Consider the following 22,472-nt stretch of genomic DNA (forward strand, 5'->3'; position numbering starts at 1 on the left):
CCCGCCTTTGGGGGCCATCAGAGGATGACTGGACTCGTAGGAATTCAGATGTTATCAATGAAACACCTGTCAGTTTGAAACTCCTCTCGTGCGACACACATTACTCTCTCTGTTCACCGAGCACACTAGTCTCTTCGATAGCCCCCACTACTGAAGACAATAGCAGGCTCACCAGCACATTCTTTGCCCCTAACTGCCGGACTACCCATCACGGACTGATGTAATCTGTTACTTCCGGTTGATGATTCGTCGTCACTTCCCTTGCAACCAGCCATGGTGCACTGCAAAAGAAATAGCTGTGGGTCGAATGTATACGGTAGTTCTAACGAATTCCACCCCGACCAGTGCCTCCCAGTTTAAAAAATCTACTTTAGCCAATCCAACACGTCAATGTTGTTGACCATACTCCTCGAATTTCTCACACAAAATGAAGATTTCTCTCTTTTATACAAATTATTTACAAAGACAGAAGAAATAATGGCATTTAAGCATTTTCATATAGCTAAAGTATCGTGACTTGCGAAAATCCTGTAACAGTATGTCATAGGCTACATTTCCTCTAAGTACTTTCTCATCATGTTGGAAAAAATCCTTACTTAGTGTAGCATCAATCGAAAGACCAGAATATTAAACTCATTTTTTGCTCATGTCAGAGTGAGCTCTGTCTCAGGATGCCTGCTTGCTTTCAAACTCCCATAAAGTAACTAAATGGCACGCCGCATACGAAGTCTCTTAAAGCAACAGCACAGAGACGTTGTAAGTCACGCTTCGTAATACTCATCATATTGTAAATTCGGTAACACATACGATTTTATTACGATTGTCATCTCTCCTTGAGTAGGTGGAAGAGTGAAATTTCGTTATATCACCGCGATGAGAAATGCCTCATCATTGCTCCTACTCCAGGGTCATATCTGTATTACCCTAGGCATCGCATTCAACTGCCAGTGGCACAAGTTGATAAGCTCATTAATTACATTGATCATGGAAGTCACTTAGCATTGCGAGTAATTCTTTTCAGCAGTCGGATTACGCTCACCAGGTAGCTTAATGGGAATCCCTGAAAGTAGACGATGTTCTTTTTGAGGAACACTATTGAGAACCGTCATTTGAAGATGACACCAGAAGGATTCTGCCACCGGCAACATACATTTCGAGTAAGGACCACGCTATTAAAAACACGATCACAACAACTACGATATTGTACCCCTCCATTCAAACTGGTCTTTGTTCTATAGGTTTGCACAAGAGTTGCTGATAGTGTTACTCTATCTGGTAGAAATTCTGTCTGCGATTAGGCATCAAGTCTATCCATTCAACCACATACTTACGTTGGAACCTATGGAGACAGCTTTTAATGATTGAAACTACCGGTGAATCATATTCGTGCCACTCTCATATCTCGAAACGAGAAAAATTCTTCGACCCCACCTGGTAAGAACCCCATACAGTTCCCTATCCGTCTTGCATCCGTTCCTTAGTCTCTGCCCCTTAGTCCATGTGGTCGTTCCTAATTGTCAGACAAAGATGGAAGTCAGAGAGCACTATATCTAAAACCTGGATCCGATGGAGAAATAGGGTGAGCTGAGTCAATGTCACAGGAGCATGTTTTGACCACTCGGTGGAAATGCGAACATGTGGTCGTAGCTCTGCCAACCATGTGCTACATGTAATACCAGTACCAAATGAAGCTTTATCCTGCAACACGACGGAGTAGAAAACACACTGTAAGCAGTTATGGTAGTGTTTCTTATAGGGAAAATTAGGATGATTCCATGACATACAGGATATGGAAGAAGAAAGCAGATCTCGCTACTGCATCGTAGTGCGCCTCAAAACTTCATACATCTACTACAGTCCGAAGGAGATCTGCATCTCTCAGGTTGCATCCATGTCTGTCACCCAAACATTCTCTCACTCCCAGTTATTTTGTACCATTTATCAGAAAATACTACAAACGATAAAAACTCCGCTAACATTACCAGGTGGAGAACTCTTTAAGGTATTAATGAAACTTTCTGGCAGATTCAAACTGTGTGCTGGACCGAGACTCGAGCTTGGGACCTTCGCCATTAGCGGGCAAGTGCTCTACCAAATGAGCTACCCAAACACGACTCATGACTCTTCCTCAAAGCTTCAGTTTTGCCAGTACCTTGTGTCCTACCTTCCCAACCTCACAGAAGCTCTTCTGCAAATCTTGCAGAATTAACACTCCTGGAGAAAAGGATATTGCGAAGGCATGGCTTAGCCACAGCCTGGGGGATGTTTCGAGAGCAATAATTTCACCCTGCAGCGGTGTGTGCGTTGATATCAAACTTCCTTGCAGCTGAAAACTGTGTGCCAGACAGACTCAAATACAGGACGTATGCCTTTCGCGGGCAAGTGCACTATGAAGTTTGGAAGGTAGAGGATGAGGTACTAGCAGAACTGACTCTGTGAGAAAGGGTTATAAGTCGTGCTTGGGTAGGTTAGTCGGTAGAGCACTTGCCCATGAAAGGCAAAGCTCCTGCGTTCGAGTCTCGGTTCGGCACACAGTTTTAATCTGCCAGGATGTTTCATATCAGCACACACTCCACTGCAGCGTGAAAACTTCATTCAAGATATTACTGCTTCTGCGTCTTCCAATATATTTGTCAAGAAATACTGTCTGCGTGCTGGCACTGACCATATCTGGTGATTGTATTAAATATACATGTACTGATCCATAGCAGGTCGTCAGTGATCGAAGTTGCTTCGACAAACCAGCGTCAAGTTAGTCACCTGTAGGAGGCCCATATCTCACAGACTATGAATCGCAAGATTTCTTTGTGTTCTTAAATAAGCATTTTGATGCATTGTCTTTTTTCTGGTGTTACTTATCCAACAGTGTGTGACTATAACTTTGTTCTTAGCTGTACATCTTGTTTTTCCACCACAACTTCGAGATCTATGTCATGTGGTATTTGTTACTGAGTGATGGTTCAAATGGCTCTGAGCACTATGGGACTTAACCTCTAAGGTCATGAGTCCCCTAGAAGGTAGACCTACTTAAACGTAACTAAGCTAAGGACATCACACACATACATGCCCGAGGCAAGATTCGAACCTGCGACCGTAGCGTTCACGCTGTTCCAGACTGTAGCGCCTAGAACGGCTCGGCCACCCCGGCCGGCTGTTACTGAGTACATTAGCAGATTTTTTTGGTTTGTAGTTTTCTCTATTAGACAGTAAAAAATTAACGAGTAGTAAGAGAATGTTTGGTTGACAGACATTAATGCACCCAGAGGGACGCAGATCTCGGTCAGACTGCGATAGCTGTATGAAGTCTGGAGATGCACTACGAAGCAGTACCAAATTCAGTGTCCTCCTTCAAGTTCCTGTATTATGTGGAGGCTTCGTAATTTTCCTCATCAGAAACGCCACTATAACTGCTCATACTTGATTTCCTACTACATCGTGCTGAGGAGAAACCTTCTTTGAAGCTAGCCTTACACATTGTACCCAGCTGGTAGAGCTACAATAATTTGTTCCCATTTCCACCTAGTGTTCAAAACATGGTCCTGTGGCATTAACTCAGCTAACCCTGTTTCTCCATGCGTTACAGAAGGTCTCACACAAAGCGCTCTCTGACTTCCATTCAGTTCCGCCTTAAACTGGAGTCACCACTTGGACAAGGCATTTTGGAGGCTGGGCAGAGACGGAGGTACAGCTACAAGATGTATAGGGAGTATCTAAAAATCTGCTGATTCCAAATTGCAGAGAGCATTTCTACCACAGAGACTCTTCTGTCTGCCTGTAAAACCAAGACCACTCTTTATGGAGGGTGACAGTAACATAGTCGTTGTAATGGTGTTTTTAATAGCGCGGTCCTTATGCTAAAGTAGGTTGCCGGTGGTAGAATCCTTCTGCGATCAGCTTCAAATGTCGCTTTTCAAGAGTTTCCCTCGAAAAGGAAATCGGTTTTCCTCTATGGATTTCCATTTGAGCTGCCTGGCGAGTGTAATCCGACTGCTGAAATAAAAAATTACTCGTCAAGTAATTTGACTCCCTAGATCAAGTAATCAATTAGCTCATCAATTTGTGCTGCTTGGCAGTTGGAGGCGATGGCTAGCATACCATGGATATGATTTTGCAGTAGGAGTAGTAATTAGGCATTTTTTTCATTTCAGTGATATCTTATAACGAAATTTCTATATTTCACCTACACAGGGAGCAACAACCATCGCAATAAAATAAGATTTATTACTGAATTTACAATGTCATATGTAGTACGAACCGTCATTTGCAACTTCTCGGTGCTGTTACCTTGAGAGACTTTGTATGTGGCGAGGCATGTGGCTACCTTAAGAGAGAACGAAAGTGATAAATCGTCCTCTGACAGAGGTAGATCTTTTTACCCTGCCATGAGCAAAAATTCATTTAAATATTCTAGTCGTGTGATGCACAAGGTAACAGATAAGAAAAGACTTGTTCTACCTGATGAGAAAATACTCAGAGAAAATGTAGTCTATGCCATACTGATACAAGATTTTCTCAAGTCACGATACTTTAGCGAGGTGAAAATGCGTTTATGCCTTGATTTCTTGCGTCTTCGAAAAAACTTATATAACAGAGAGAAATATACATTTTGCGTGAGAAATTTGAGATGTATGGTCAACAACATTGCCATCTCGGATTGAATAAAGTGGATTTTTTGAAACAGGGGGTCAATTGTCGGACTGGGATTGCTTAGAACTACTATACACATCCGAGTCATAGTTGTTTGCATCACAGTTCACCTCAACTGGCTGCTAGGGTTGGCATGTGGACTGAGCAACTGGAATTGACGAAATAAGTCAGCATGAGGCTGGCAGGTAGGTAGGTACAATGAATGCGGCGGCCTGTCTAATCTTGTCAATGGTAGCTGGGGCTAGCGAAGTGACCAATGTGCTGGCTGAGCAGGGCTAGAAGTGGACAAGTGTGTTGCATGAGAGGAGATTGCAGCTGACAGGTGTTTGCAGTGGATGTATTGAAAACGTCTGAATTCCTGCCAGTTGAATCATCCCGTGACAGCTGGCCGTTGTGGCCGAGCGGTCTAGGCTCTTTAGTCTGGAACCGTGCTGCTGCTACCGTGGCAGGTTGAAATCCTGCCTCGGGCATGGATGTGTGTGCTGTCCTTAGGTTAGTTATGTTTAAGTAGTTCTAAGTCTAGGGGACTGATGACTTCAGATGTTAAGTCCCATAATGCTCAGCACCTTTTGAACCATCTCGTGACGTCCTCCATTGGCAGGGAAGGTTCACTCTGGCACACATGGTCATCTATGACTGCGACTTTGGTTATGGCAGTAATTATCACCAACCTCTGAGTATTGGCGCCAGCGGCATATGAAAGGATCGGAGCACTGAGTGTAGATGTTCGGACTCAGTGATCTCCAGTATCTAGCCATGAGAACTACTGCTGTGGACTGGATCGTGGTTTAAGTGTGTTGTGTTTAGTGCTCCTCAGTACACTGCAGTGGATACTGTCATGCAGTGGAACTTGCTTTAGTCTCTATCCTATGTCACAGTAGACTTTCTCCTCCTCTTCTGGATGTAGTGGAGAGAACCAATTTAGGAATTCTGTAGTGCTTCAAAACCCCAGTCGTGATGTCAGTATCCCGACTGATAATGATTTGCAGCGTCCAGCCACAAGGACTACTACTAGTACTACAGTGGATTGTCTCGTGGTTTAAGTGTGCCTTGCTTAGTGCTTCTCAATGCATTGCAGTGGACTCTGTCTTGTACAGGTATTTGTTGTTCTCATTGTCTCTATCCTATCACAGAGTAGGCTCTTCCTCTTCTTTCTGAATGCAGAAGAGAGAACCAACATAGGAGTTGTACAGTGCTTTAAAACCCGAATTGCGATGTCAAATTCCTGAGTGGTAGCGATCTCCGAGATCTAGCCAAAACAGCTACTACTACTACAGACAGGGTCATGGTTTAAGTGTGTCAGCCGGCCGGTGTGACCGTGCGGTTCTAGGCGCTTCAGTCTGGAACCGCATGACAACTACAGTAGCAGGTTCGAATCCTGCCTCTGGCATGGATGTGTGTGATGTCCTTAGGTTAGTTAGGTTTAAGTAGTTCTAAGTTCTAGGGGACTGATGACCTCAGAAGTTAAGTCCCATAGTGCTCAGAGCCATTTGAACCATTTTTCTAAGTGTTCATGTTTAGTGCTTCTGAATACATCGCAGTGAACTATGTCTTATATCGCCATTTGCCGTTGTCTCTATTCTATCACACAGTAGACTCTTCCTCCTTATTCTGAATATAGCAGGGAGTACCAACGTAAGTGTGATATACTACTTTAGAAACGGGATTCCAAGATCAGACTCCAGAGTGATCAATTTATTGTTTCTGATAGTGGTATTGTGGTCACACACATCAGTCCAACCCCTCCACAATTGTTTAAGGACATAGCATGCAACTGAGTTGAAATGTGCAATTTTCAGGTACCTCCAATGTAATGGACATTTACCACATGACATAATCGTTTCAGTTTTTATTGATAGGAGGCAAGGGAAAACAAATCCAGTAGTGTTTAGAAACTGGGTGGTTGCAGGATTTAAAACCGCCAAATATTCCAATCCTAGTATTCATAAATATGAAACAAGGTGAAACTGTCCACACATAGGTTATTGATTTAATTCATTAGTCAATGGATCTGACAGAGTGAGTGAGTATTTCCAGTAAATCCACAGCTGGTGCTTTAGCAGGTAAACACTGCTTTGTTTGCGGTTTGGTGAGAGTGCGAGTCATGGCGCATGCAGACCTGGCAGCGACATGCAACAAGGTGAGGCCACTTGAGAAAGAGAGAGCATATGTATGGACAAGAATTTTTCAGGAATGAATATCAACTGGCTGCCGCCACCTGACTCGTTTGTTCAGGAATTAGCGCGATATGCGCTCTGTCAGTAGTTGGGTCTGAGTTTGTATAGTGCGGTCTCTAGGACATTGGTGCGTGGTGCGGGCCAGCAAATTGGTTGCTCTGGCTTACAATACCCTGTGGGTGGTGCAAAAGATTTTTAACAGTGTAGTTATGTGTGGTGAGTTATGTTAACGGTATTTTTTGCATGACTGGGATAAAAAAAGCGCTACACTTTTTTAAATATTCCGTCCTGCCATGTCGCCGTCAAAATGATTAAATACATAGTATTCCATATTCTACAGTGGACTTCCCACGAATTTCTTTAATTAAATATACTACATGCCAAACGCTGACTTGTATCCTATAATTTTTTAAAAAAACTGCTTTTGACACATTGTTTAAACAATACTCCTTTAAACTACAATTGATTTCCTGCCTGATGGCCAATCATCTGAGTCTTTTATCCACCTATCTTCCGGTGAGGGAGGGGTGGGGGAGGGATAGGGAGTTACACAGAGGGGTAGGGGTTCATAAATTGGTTGATTTAATTCATTAGTCAATCAAATTTATATTAAAAGTGTGCTTGTATCACCGAGGGGAATTCCTAGAGGGATGGAGTTGGAGGAGGGGGGGTGGGGGTGGAATGTTAAGGTTTCTTTGAAAGATGGGTTATCCCCAGGGGATCATAATCCTTTTAGCAGAACAAAAGGTTAAGGCGAGAACCACAGGTTTGCACCTCATTGTATACCTTCGCTGATGTCTCTGTCACCCTACAACTTTTGCTCCATCATCAACATTAGTAAGAAATGTGATTCCCATGTGCACAAATACTATACTGTATTCGTTACAGTGTGAAATCTAACAACATCCAAATGATACCTTGAAGAATTTCTTGCCACACTTTAAACACGTGCTGTGTTATGAATGAGACTGGTTATAGGCTACTATGAAAGTATGCTTTCTCATAACGCTTCCCAGACATTTCCTAGGAGTAACAAACCAATCTACAGCGAGGCCAGTAAAGGATCCATACATTCGTCAAGGGGTGTGTAGCATGAATTGCAGTTTGGGGATCCTGCATTATTCTGCAGGAAATCCTATTCATTATCATGATCATGAAGGAAATGTATCAGAAGAGGCTTTATCATTCGTGGCATTTATTGGCGAGCATTCAAAGTTTCTTGAATAATTATCAAATATTTCCTATTGTCACAAGAGCTTCCGACACCAGTATTCCAGGTGGTGCTCCATGGGTCTCGAGAAGTGAACGGAATAAACTACTTTCTGTGAGCTTTCACAAGATCTCCACAGGCTCATTGGCGTCCATCAGCTTATCACAGACAGAAGCTAGAGTCATCGCGGAACTCCACAGTGTAACTGACTCCGATTACTCAACAAACAAGTGTCTATTGTCTGTTTCATTGTGTTAGCGGTACGCGATAAAGAGTAGCTCGAAATCTCAACCCAACTCCCATTAATTTGTTTTCTAAGATTGCTCTGATACTCTGCCCGGGTTTCAGCTGCTATCGTACGTCGTTAGAGCCTTCGGATGCATCCTGCGCTATTAGAGGCGCAATGAGTACACTGCCCAGGTGTACAATGTAGGATGGTTTTACCTGAACTAAAAATAACGTAAGCCTCCTTCATGGTATTCTGTCGGATATCAGCGTCGTTCTTTTTGCACGGTATTTCGACAACGCGATTCACTACCTTCATCAGGCGCTGCCTGAGACAGCTTGTCGAGAGGTTCGCTTCCAGTATTTGTACTTACGGTCTTCACCCTCGATGGTCGGTTCCAGGCGTTCCGTCTGCTCCCGCTAGCAGTGCCTCAGGCGTTCCCTCTTCGGTGAAGTTCGGGTCCGCCTGTCTGCGCGTTGGCGTTCCGTTTTCAGTTTGGTGCGGTTCCAAGTGTTTCGTGTGCGGTCCACTCCAGCTAGAAACGTTCTTAGGTGTTCCCGCTCCTGTCTCGTTCCCCTGACCGAGGGCTGCTATTAAGTCTTCGGTTCAGTGCGCCCATCTGCGCGGTGGCTTTCCGTTTTCGGGCCGGTGCGTTTCTAGGTGTCCGTTTGCGCATCACTGCCGCTAGAAGCATCCTGCAACGTTCCGTCTACGGTCTGGTGCAGCTGATACTCTGTCGTTCCCACGTCCACATCCTCAATACTTCTTCTCGTGGAGTTCTGCTGCTACCCTCGTTACGGTTTCAGCAACTCCAGTGCCGATTCCCGACTCTGTTTAATTGATACCATTGCCACGATTCATGAGGTCTCCCGTCACGTTTATCTCTGTAGAGTGTCTTATAACACTGTTCCACTACTTGGTGTCGGTGCCTGAACACTCGTTTCATCATATTTCATGGAATGATGGAATGATTTCGAGACAGTACTCGACAGTGGTTGATTTTGCTGCTTGCCTTAGTCGGGTGTGTGCCTCTGATGTTCTTTGCATCTGATGTCCACTGTTCTAGCAGGCTGACCAAAGTACTAAAAGCCACTTTGGCGACGTGTATCATAAATTCACAGTTTTCGTAATTCCAGGTCATCTTTTACACATCCCAGTAGTCCCCTATTTTTGGTAGGTGAGCAGAGAATCCTGCTGATTTTGGCAGAAATGGATCCGGCACAGAGCAGTTATGCCACAGTTTTTGCCTCATCCTGCTCCTCCTCTAGATCGTGTGGCGATGTGGCTGGTTGAAGAGTTTTCTGAATCTGTTTGGCTGTGTAGCCACTCGTTCTACAGTCATTTCAATACAGCTGAGCCATCTGTGGGTATGATGCCACTGTGACCCTCGTTCCAAAGATTTGACCTTTTTTGATGGCGATAAAATGCACGTGCGCGTCTTCTAGGCATGCTATGTTCTGATGCCCACCTAAAAAGCGCGTCAGAAGTACCCAGTAGTCATCATACACTCACATCATCCTTCAAGAATTTATTTCTTCTTTTTTTCTTCTTCTGTTTCTTCTTCTTCTCCCTCAAGCATTAAATCAGTTAGCAGTTTCTCGATCCACTCATCTCCTCCTCGATCTGTCTATGTTTCTTCCTCCTCTAGGCAAATATTGTAGCAGATGTTTTGGAATATATTCATCGCCCATTCTTTCTATATGTTCTTTCCATTGTTTTCTCTCTGTTAACCTTTTCATATAATACGTAAATTCACACAGTTTTACATATGGTGTTAGTTTTTAATCTTTCTCTTCTTTTTACTCCCTGTACTATGAAAAATCTCATCTCAGCTGCTTGGATTCCCTATGTGTACTTCACTTCGTAGTTAAATTTTCACTTCTGGAGAGTCCACAGCGAACTGCCATAACTCAGAAAAATTTTAAGCATCGTACCCTTTCGTACTCTTTCACTGAGCTTCCTTTTCGTGGTTTCACACATCATACTCAATCTCTCTTTCTTTATTCAATATCAGGTTCGACGGGACACCGTGCGTCACAGACCAATCTGAAAACGTTAACGTGCTGAGTAGTTTTGTTTTCTAGTATGGATATAAATCAAAGTTTTTGAGCCTTGCAATGGCGTGGACCTGGTTTTACTTATCCATATTTCTTCGTTCGAAGAGGTCCTCTATATTAAACTCTGTTATCCATTATTTCCATTTCCTCACAACATTGTCGAATTGTAAATAAAAAACAGCACTCTTGTCCGACACCCCTGTTAATACTTCCTTGGACGACATTTCCCGACTTTTGTTTCAGAATTATCTGTGTACCGGTACACAGGATGTAAACGATAATTGCTTATGACGTACAACAGCGGTCTGGGCACGTCGAGGCGAACATTTTGAATTATACCCTTGCTGTTTATCAAACAGTTCATTTCCAGTCCGAAATGTTTCCCTCTGCGAACATTATCAAAAGCTATATTGTAGTCTGTAAAGACTGAGTACGTTTAATATTCCATTCTCTTCTGTTTTTATTATTTACTTTAATGAGAAAATTATATGTGAGAAAGAACCTCTTTTCTGAAAACCAGTTGTTTCTTCAAGTAATATGCTGTCAATGATGGTTGTCATTATGTTTACTATTATCGTTGTATTTATTTTGTACATCACATTAAAAAGACGTACATCTCTATAATTTCCAGTCTGGTTTTGATGCTCTTTTAAAACTTTAAGTACCAATAGCATGAAAACAAATATAATTTTCTAAATTTTCACAGTTATTATAATAGTAAGCAAGGAACACAAGAAGAAATTGAGGAAAAGTAAACCGTCAGCTCTTGAAGGAGATGTTTTTGCTTTGGAACATAATTTTAAATTTTTTCATTGAATTAGCCTTTACTATAATTAGCAATGAACACAATCGCAGACTGACAAAAAATAAACAGTCTGTTGATTCAAGAATGTGGTTTTACACTGGAACCAGTAGGACATAAAGGACATACGAGTCTTCAACCACTCATAATTTCATGTGATATATTTTAAAGGAAACCGCATTTTTCTTAGAAACAATGCCACATTCGAAGCATCCATGACCTCATAATGCCTATAAGAAATTACAATCCTAAATAATAAGAAAAATAGGCCTAAAATTTAATAAATTTTGTATGAAAGTTACATTCTGCCCCTGCGGGTAATTTTTAAAACTACTCATAAAAGCAGCAGTACTAACTCCAATTTACGTTATAACTTCAGATTTTTTTTACTTTCACTGTCAATGATATCTTGTGTATTGGCTGTACAAAAAGCAGCACGTCAGAATTTGCTATATTCACAGAGCACAGTCCCTGCACCATCGCTAGCGACTGCTACAAAAGTACTTCGCTCGTTGAAGTTCCTCAGTTTAGCACTAGATGTCTCTGCCTTGAAACATCGTCAGTGGTTTCATGGTAAAGAGAGCGGACATTAAAAAAATGTATACGGTGTTTTCAGGCAGAAACCACTGGCATTGTGTGTGTGTGTGTGTGTGTGTGTGTGTGTGTGTGTGTGTGTGAAATCTTATGGCACGTAACTGCTAAGGTCATCAGTCCCTAAGCTTAAACACTACTTAACTTCAATTATCCTAAGGACAAACACACACACACCCATGCCCGAGGGAGGACTCTAACGTCCGCCGGGACCAGCCCCACTGGCATTCAAAGAATCAAAAATGAATGTTACTATTGCTTTATTCCATTCCATTACACTGGTATCCTGCGTCAAGGTCAGCATTGATTTAAGGAAAAATTACTTTTTCTGTGCTGACAGTGAGATAAAATAAGGATAAATTTTTAATCAGCATATCACACAGACATGAAAGTGCTGGAATACCGATTGGTAGCGCTCGGTCAAGGGGTTGGTGACGTTATATTTTTCATTTCTGTCAGTGAGTATCTAAACCCACTCACTCGGCCGCACACTCCTCGGGCTGAGTGTGGTGTCATCAGGAGACGAGTGTGGTGTTCGGGGTGGGGGTTGGGGCTGTGGCAGTTGGTCTGGCAGTAGAGGGCAGAGGGCACCGGCGCGCCGGCCCGGAACGTAACGACGGCGGCGGCCCGCCTGCGCCGCTCTGCTCTCGTTACTACGCCCCCACTTGCAGCGCCCGCCACAGCGGCGGCGACGGCGACGGCAGCCATTTGCATCGCACCGGCGGCCGTCAGTCCGCTTGTTAGCCGCCGCCGTCTAGCCTTCGAGGCGGCTGCACACTGCGAGAACGAGCGCTGCCGTATCGGCACTAATTTGCGCAATTGCTCGGAATAACTTCTTTGGCCGCCTCTTGTACGCGGCTGGCCTGTGACCATAATCGAGGAGCGGCTGAAGCTCTACGGACACAAGGGGCGCTCCATATTAACGGGGGTCTTTCCTGTACCTTAAAACGCTGCCTAATGTAAAGAGATCATAAATGTGAGACATTGGCACATAATTTCAATTATCACTACGAAAAATGAAGGCATGCAGTAAATTTTAGGTTTGTATTCGGCAGGGGGGCACCAAGGGGTCTGTTCCAAATCAACAGTTTTTGGTGACATTATTTCAGGAATCGCACTGCTCACAGCGCTAACTGTTCTCAGTATTTCAAGTGCAGAGGCATTTGTCCTTGATATATTCCATGTCTCTGAACTCCCCTCCACCTCCCCCTTTTTTCCCTCTGTCACTTCCAAAATGTCAACATCACCTTGCCCCACTGCTTTCGAGCAATAAGCACTTTCGTCTAGTTCTGTGTTATGTACTGAGAATGGGTATATGTTATAAATGACATATTCATTAAATTATCATTGTTTATGTGTGTTTCGTTATGCGAAGTCTGTGCACTGTAATGCGAAGCCCAATGGCAACAGAGTTATCCTACCTGCAAATATTACTGTAAAATACACGTTAAGATACTTTCACAGAATACTTTCACAGGATTAATAACGTCATGGCATATTCCGCAAAACTGTATTAAATCTTAACACAACATATTTGACAGTGTAAATTACTGATATCGTAGCATATTCTGCTTATGTAAATATTGACATAAGCTGCAGGAGTAAGCCGGCCGGTGTGGTCGAGAGGTTCTAGGTGCTACAGTCTGGAACAGCGCGACCATTACGATCGCAGGCTCGAATCCTGCCTCAGGCATGAATGTGTGTGATGTCCTTAGGTTAGTTAGGTTTAAGTAGTTCTAAGTTTTAGGTGACTGATGACCTCACATGTTAAGTGCCTTAGTGCTCAGAGCCATTTGAACCATTTGCAGTAGTAAATTCTGCACAAATGTCTATCCTCTTCGCAACTGTGTAGGTGTGACAGGGTGATAACTTCCTTAAAGTTCCAGACATTATTACCATAATCAATAGCTTCCTTCAAGTTTCGTATATAAAATAACGTAGTTATTGTCAAAGTATTGGTCTTTGCCGTTATTAACTATGATTGGACCTGACGTTTTACATTGATACCTAATATAAGAATTAGACCAGTGGCACAAGGAAACAAGACTTGTACTGCATTCTATGCTCATTTACCTTATGTATTTGACTGCTCATATTTTTGCATGCCTCACCCTGTCTTGAGAAAGCATATATGCATTTATAACGAGTCAGTAATTGCTAAAATATTGACTCACAGAATAACTACTTTTTTTTTCAAACGCCAACTTGTTGGACGTTCTGTCTACCACAGTATGTAAACAACGAAATGTCGATTATGTCAGTACCATTGTGCTAACCCACTGCATGCAGGCAGACAGCGCTCTCAGATAAAATAAAAAATTAAGAAGACATTTAATTACAAATAACCTACTTCACCATAATATTTCAACAAATAAACTCCTACTATTACCAATTCTATCCCACCTGCTCATTATAAGTCTGTGTGTTGCGAGGGGACGAGGGGAGGCTGGGATGATACACAGCATATTATGTAAAATGGCGGTAAATTTTCTTTGTAAAGTACAGGACTATAGAAAAAATTAATACCAAGTATGACATTGTCTTTAAATTTGAGTCATGCTTGTTATTAGATGTTCTAGCATTTTAGTTTTTACAAAATGGCGGAGGATAATAGTCTATCCACTCGTCTACGCGAATTGTGTATGGCTGGGAGCTATCCTAGTTAAAAATGGCAGCCAACATTACTCTGATTCACGGTTCAAAACCCCCACTTTCAGGTCTCATATCGTAGTCAGTACAATTAGTGTCAAGTGTAATGTGCTATGAATACATAGAAAGAAAGATCCCCTATCATTTAGCTACAATATAGCAGGGCAGCAACTGGATGCAGTTAGTTCCATAAATTATCTGGGAGTACGCATTAGGAGTGATTTAAAATGCAATCATCATATAAAGTTGATCGTCGGCAAAGCAGGTGCCAGACAGATTCATTGGAAGAATCCTAAGGAAATGCAATCCGAAAACAAAAGAAGTAGGTTACAGTACGCTTGTTCGCCCACTGTTTGAATACTGCTCAGCAATTTGGGATCCGTACCAGATAGGGTTGATTGAAGAGATAGAAAGATCCAACGGTGAAAAGCGCACTTCGTTACAGGATCATTTAGTAATGGCGAAAGCGTTACGGAGATGATAGATAAACTCCAGTGGAAGACTCTGCAGGAAAGACGCTCAGTAGCTTGGTACGGGCTTTTGTTGAAGTTTCGAGAACATACCTTCACCGAGGAGTCAAGCACTATATTGCTCCCTCCTACGTATACCTCGCGAAGAGACCATGAGGAGAAAATCAGAGAGATTAGAGCCCATACAGAGCCGTACCGACAATACTTCTTTCCACGAACAATACGAGACTGGAATAGAAGGGAGAACCGCTGGATGTACTCAAAGTACCTCCGCCACACACCGTCAGGTGGCTTGCGGAGTATGGATGTAGATGTAAATGTAGAAATGTATTAGACATTTTTCTGTGAACACTAGGCAAGTATGCATTCTAAATACTAGATTGTACAACCAGTAAACTATTACCGGGAGCACACACATCATCAGCATTCTTTTCTGTGTCCAGCACCTTACTACGGTTAACCTTGACGAAACACACAATCAGTTTCGATCAAATCCGGGTAGTCATGATAAAGTGCGATTCTAGAGAAGAATCTGCCATTTTCCTCTATGCATAAATTACCCAGAAATAGTAACAGGCGTATTGGAAAATATTTTGTCGACACATAAAGCCATGCTTTTACCTTCTACAAACAAGCTGACGAATGATTATATCCCTGCATTACTGACAAGGCTCAGGGGAGACTATAGCAATCTGAAACAGTCTATCAAGTCTTTATCTACATAACCCCTGCGTTACTAGGGTGTGTGTGTGTTTGTGTTTGTATGTGTCTGTGTCTGTATTTGTGTGTTGTGTGGCAGTATGTTATACTATTGACAGAAGCCCTACAACACATGACTACCAACCTGTACAAAGCCAGTAATCCAAAGATGCATGTAAATACGTGCCTCTTCAGTACACACCTCACCACAGAGCAGAGATATGTCTCACATGCTACTGTGGGTGATTGGGCCCACAGCACAAACTTTGCGTGAGCAATGGGCATAAGCGGGATGTCTGATATGAGAAAGCAGTGCCTAACACACATCGGCAGCTTCACTTAAGCCTACTATTGGTTCCACGTACAAAATGGATGTCTATTGGGACAATATTATACACTCCTGGAAATGGAAAAAAGAAGACATTGACACCGGTGTGTCAGACCCACCATACTTGCTGCGGACACTGCGAGAGGGCTGTACAAGCAATGATCACACGCACGGCACAACGGACACACCAGGAACCGCGGTGTTGGCCGTCGAATGGCGCTAGCTGCGCAGCATTTGTGCACCGCTGCCGTCAGTGTCAACCAATTTGCCGTGGCATACGGAGCTCCATCGCAGTCTTTAACACTGGTAGCATGCCGCGACAGCGTGGACGTGAACCGTATGTGCAGTTGACGGACTTTGAGCGACGGCGTATACTGGGCATGCGGGAGGCCGGGTGGACGTACCGCCGAATTGCTCAACACGTGGGGCGTGAGGTCTCCACAGTACATCGATGTTGTCGCCAGTGGTCGGCGGAAGGTGCACGTGCCCGTCGACCTGGGACCGGACAGCAGCGACGCACGGATGCACGCCAAGACCGTAGGATGCTACGCAGTGCCGTAGGGGACAGCACCGCCACTTCCCAGCAAATTAAGGACACTGATGCTCCTGGGGTATCGGCGAGGACCATTCGCAACCGTCTCCATGAAGCTGGGCTACGGTCCCGCACACCGTTAGGCCGTCTTCCGCTCACGCCCCAACATCGTGCAGCCCGCCTCCAGTGGTGTCGCGACAGGCGTGAATGGAGGGACGAATGGAGACGTGTCGTCTTCAGCGATGAGAGTCGCTTCTGCCTTGGTGCCAATGATGGTCGTATGCGTGTTTGGCGCAGTGCAGGTGAGCGCCACAATCAGGACTGCATACGACCGAGGCACACAGGGCCAACACCTGGCATCATGGTGTGGGGAGCGATCTCGTACACTGGCCGTACACCTCTGGTGATCGTCGAGGGGACACTGAATAGTGCACGGTACATCCAAACCGTCATCGAACCCATCGTTCTGCCATTCCTAGACCGGCAAGGGAACTTGCTGTTCCAACAGGACAATGCACGTCCGCATGTATCCCGTGCCACCCAACGTGCTCTAGAAGGTGTAGGTCAACTACCCTGGCCAGTAAGATCTCCGGATCTGTCCCCCATTGAGCATGTTTGGGACTGGATGAAGCGTCGTCTCATGTCTCATGCGGTCTGCATGTCCAGCACGAACTCTGGTCCAACTGAGGCGCCAGGTGGAAATGGCATGGCAAGCCGTTCCACAGGACTACATCCAGCATCTCTACGATCGTCTCCATGGGAGAATAGCAGCCTGCATTGCTGCGAAAGGTGGATATACACTGTACTAGTGCCGACATTGTGCATGCTCTGTTGCCTGTGTCTATGTGCCTGTGGTTCTGTCAGTGTGATCATGTGATGTATCTGACCCCAGAAATGTGTCAATAAAGTTTCCCCTTCCTGGGACAATGAATTCACGGTGTTCTTATTTCAATTTCCAGGAGTGTATATGCTTATTGTGCATTGATATACCAACGAGTTCGATTCACATGCGCATCTAATCCTTGGTAGTGAAAAATTATCTGTTTTGCAAACTGCATGTTCTCTCAGTGAAATGTTGTGTATTTTTATTATTCATTGATATCTCGACGAATTTCGCTACTTGCACAATTAAGTGGTGGTTGTTCAAAACTATGTGTTTCTCACACAGGCACACAATGGATATGCACGAGTTGGAAAACAAGAAAAATATTTTGAAACAGGAATTTTATGTCCCCATTTGACAGAACATTCCTTAAATTAATGTAAAGGCCTACCCCTACAAATGAGCCAAACGTCGGTGCACTAGGAATGATATATCGCTATTAACAAAATGTTCAAATGTGTGTGAAACCTTATGGGACTTAACTGCTAAGGTCATCAGTCACTAAGCTTACGCAATACTTTAACCTAAGGACAAACGTACACACCCTAGGGAGGACTCCAACCTCCGCCGGAACCAGCCGCTGCTATTAACACATCATTACTCTGACAAACTGTACCTAGTGAATTTCTCCTGTATCAAGTTCCACACCAACTGTGTGAAGGATCTAACTGATCTCTGCAATAAGTCAGGCAAAATCCTAATTTCCGTTACAAAGAAACTGCCTCGCCATTCGACATTATGTCAAAAAATTTACATCATTTGTAAGCCCAAGTCCCTGTATTGATTATCGATACTCTGCAATTTGGTACACTCTACCAGCACTACAGTAAGTAAGATCTCTATCTTTATATATACATAACATTACTCTCTACCCCAAAACACCTACTGAGGCAGTAAATCTAGCTATATGTATGCGCTAAACGGACAGCTATACAACTTCCTTGTGAATGAAGACAAAATATTCCACAACAACCAATCTGCTTGCAGCGTTTTCGAAGGTTGTCGTTTTCAATCTGACATTTGAAAGCATACATGTATATCACGAACCTATGTATGTTTTGTATATAGACTGCTAAGCTATACGGCTAAACACCTTCATACAGAGATAAGTGTAGCTGCTTACAACCATTGCAATAGCGTTACTTTAATGTGAGCACTCACTCACTCCCAAGGAAACATTATATCTCACCCAGGTAACTGCAGACATCACAGTCACCTCGCCCAGATGCCCAGGTTAATATGTGAGCCTGGAGATAACATGCTTAAGTACAAACTTTTAGGTGATTCACTTACAACGTGATCTTCTCCTTCTTCATTTAAGATGTTAGTCAGTAATCGTTTTCTTTTTTTTTTTTACGTGTGTTTTTTACAGGGCAGTGACACAATACTTTGTATTTGTCTGCTTATAAAAGCAGAACAGAATCCAATTTCCTTTAAAGAAAGCACAATGTAATAAATCTCCCTGAACCCACTAACATAACGTCAGTAACAAAGCAACTCGATATATTATGACAATCAACTTGAGTCTGTACGCACACTGCTCCTCTGTAGCACTACATGTAATTAGAGAGGGAAATTAGGTGTAATATACTGATTAATGTATAACACTAGGCATCCTTTGATATGTGCAATGTCACCCCCAAGTGAACATTAGACTCCACCCAAGTACCTTAATGGAGATAAAGAAGCAAACAAAGGAACTGTCAGCCAACTATTAACATAGGAAGTTATCCTAGCATAGTTTTACTATAATTTACGATAACATGCTGCAGTTTTGTCCTAAGAAGATAGTGTATGGAGCTATTCTGTTTGATGCTTGCATGAAATAGATAATACTATTTGTGATACATAACGACTACAATTCATTGACTCTGGGAGGCCAACATGCACCTGTGCAAATCATTAGTACAGACTAACGTGAGCAAATTACAGGAGTGTTTCAGTGCAGTCCCACCTAGTTGACTTAGTGGAAATGAGTTCAACTCTAAGGGGATATGATTGCATCATTGTCTTATCCATTTTAAATTCAGAAACATGTCTCAGAAAAACATTAGGCAACACAACGCTAGTTGTCAAAGGAAACTCTTATATTTATTCAAGTGTATTGAGATATGTTTAGACATAGAATACATATATTGTGGTAGTATGACTGAGCCAATTTGCTCCTCACCTGTATCCCCTTACCACCGACTTCTTCCTACAAATGACGCTGTTGCATAGCGATCAGTGTACAGTTACGAGTCTACGTTATCACTAGTGTTTATTAGTGGCCGGATACGTGTCCTAACGCGGATTTGAGCAGAGTGGTTTCTAGAATTATAATCCGTTACATTCAAGGTGTGTGGTCGTCCTGGGCAATAATTTTAGCATGTGGAAACATTGTCTTAGCGTTACTGAATATCCACCCTAAACACTGTCGACACAATTCCTTGTGCAATCTCTGATATGCTGTGACTCATGCATCTCACGTTTGATGCTCATTTAACTGTGACATGTTACCACGTTCATTACACACATGTCTGTAATAGACTACTCAGATAACCCAATCTGCTGTTGCACCCCATACAACTTTTAGCCACAAATTTCTGGTGTCGCACATGGCACATCTTCAAATGGGACAATCATTCGTGTCACAGTTTGCCACTCAGTTTATATATATGGTTCGCCCACTGTTATTAACAAATTTTGATAAAACACGTTGCTTTTCTTGTTGTCGACAACTTTTCTCTAACGAGTATTTGTATGGAAGAATTTTTTTGGTACATGCTCACTTCTATTGGGTTTATACACTTAATTTCAGGATCTGCTTCTCAAATGCTCCACACTGTTCACTCCAGTCACATACCATAAAGACATGCCACAGTTTCCTCAAGTATGGTAACACAATATCGTAAATATCGAAATAAATGTTTATATAATTTGTTAAGTAATGGAAGCTGGAATAATTTCATAAATCGGAGGCCTAATTTTCATGTACGAGATGAGTAAAAGAAATCTGTCATCTGAGGGAGAAGTGATAGTCACACACATTTTCGATATAAATATATCTCTATTTCCTTTACATGAGTTTACCGATTGTAAAAACTGCTTGTTCACATGTTGCGAATTGCTCTAAAAGAGAACGCGATCTAAAAGCTCTTAGTCAGATTGCAAGTTGCTTGTTTGTGTGTTTCGATCTCTGCATGTGACTGTCTACAAAGTGCAATTTTACAATGAAGTGACAGACGTCATGAGAAAGTGATGTGCAGTAGAGTCACTTACACAAGGTATAATAGGTCAGTACATTGGCGGTACTGTCTTTTGTACTTCATGTGAAACATGCTTATGACCACAAGGGGGGATTTAACAGACACTGAAAAGGGAGTGGTAATTGGAGAGGGAAGCACGGGACATTCCATTTCATAAATTTTTAGGGCATTCAATATTCCGAGATCCACAGGGTCAAGAGTGTGCTGAGAGTAACACTGTAACTGCTGGTTACACACAACCATATATAAACATACACTAAGGTGACAAATTTCATGGGATATCTCCTAATACTGTGTCGGAGCTCCTTTTGACCTCTGTAGTACACTAACACGACGTGGCATGGACTCAGGAGAATAACAAATTTCAAATAACAAATTCCAGACGATACCTCTCCCCACTGTTAATGAGGTGGTAGACGGCCTTCACTTAATGATCGAGAGCAACAGTGTTTGCGTACAGTCATCAGTGCTAACAGACAAGCATCACTGCTGCAACGTGAGACTACGAGGAACGAATCTATGAGGACAATATGTTGAAATGTAGCATTAATGAGGCTATGGCAGGACACGACAGGCCGAGAGCCTTTGCTAACAGTACAAAATCGCCTACTGCGTCTCTCCAGAGCTTGAGACCATATTGCGTGGACCATAAATGAGTGTAAAACCGTGGTCTGGTCAGGCGAGTACCATTTTCAATTGGTAAGAGCTAATTGTATGGTTTGAGTGTGATGCCGACTTCAAGAAGCCGTGGGCCCAAATCACTATGCATGCTGGTGGTGGCTCCATAATGGTGTCGGCTGTGTTTATATGGAGTGGGTAGGTCCCTCTGTTTGACACGAAATGATTGTGTTAGGATACTTGTAGACCATGGTCTTCATGCTCCCAAACAACGATGCAATTTTTGTAGACCACAATACGCAATATCACTGGGCCACAATTGTCCATGATGTGTTTCCAGAACATTCTGGAGAATTCGAGAAAATGATTTCGCTACCCAGATCTCGCGACAGCGATCGCATCGACTATTTATGGACACAATCGAGAGGTCAGGTTGTGTACAAAATCCTGCTCCTGTAACACTTTCGCAATTATGGACGTCTGTAGAAACAGCGAGGCTGAATATTTCTGCAGGAGACTTCCAACGTGTTCCTGAGTCCATGCCACGTCGTGTTAATGCAATACGGAGGTCAAAAGGAGGTATCCCGTGACGTTTTTCAACTCAGTGTATGTTTATATGTACTTGTGTGTAGCCAGCAGTTAGAGGCTCGCGAGTAGGCCGTGATCTAGAAATGCCATAAGTACACTACTTTTGAATGCAAGCCTTAACTGTGTAAATTTCCTCATTATGTGAGACATAATGATACTAAACTGATGTTGACAACTATAGATAATTAATACTCGAATGTAAAGTATAACGACCTGTGATATACTGAAAAACTCCCTCATCAAGAATGAAAAGTTAAAACTTAACTGTCGTATGCTAAATCTATCTACTGTTCTAAAACGAAACCTCTGTAGTGTACAGAAAGGTAAGTGATGATCGATGTTCCTAATCGCAGGGTAATAATAATATGTTTTGGCCATACGATTCGTTCTTATCTACGAAATGGACACCACTGTTCTGCTGTCATAGTCGATTAACGCCAAATTTAGCCGAACTGTCCTAACGTATATGTTCATAGTACGTTACACACTAATTTCTGCTGTTATTTTACGCAGTGGTACTTATCTGTTAGTACTGACAACTGTACGCAAACGCCGCTGGTCTCCTCGTTATATGAAGGCCGCCAGCCACTGTGCTTTCCATGGCGAGAGATCATGCCTGAAATTCGTTATTCTCGGCACCCAGTTGAAACTGTGGATCTCGGAATATTGAATTCCCTTACGATTTCCGAAATTGAATGTCCCATGCGTCCAGGTCCAACTACCATTCGGTGCTGCCATAACCACAAT

At 42.9% G+C, this 22,472-nt stretch overlaps 1 protein-coding gene across 4 annotated transcripts in view; it reads left to right on the forward strand.

The window, feature by feature from the left end:
* LOC126276318 (lachesin) overlaps window positions 1-22,472 on the forward strand; it is a 1,594,347-nt gene that overhangs the window by 1,022,749 nt on the left and 549,126 nt on the right. The window lies entirely within an intron of this gene.

The sequence above is a fragment of the Schistocerca gregaria genome, chromosome 1, assembly GCF_023897955.1.
Source record: "Schistocerca gregaria isolate iqSchGreg1 chromosome 1, iqSchGreg1.2, whole genome shotgun sequence".
Lineage (NCBI taxonomy): Eukaryota > Metazoa > Arthropoda > Insecta > Orthoptera > Acrididae > Schistocerca > Schistocerca gregaria.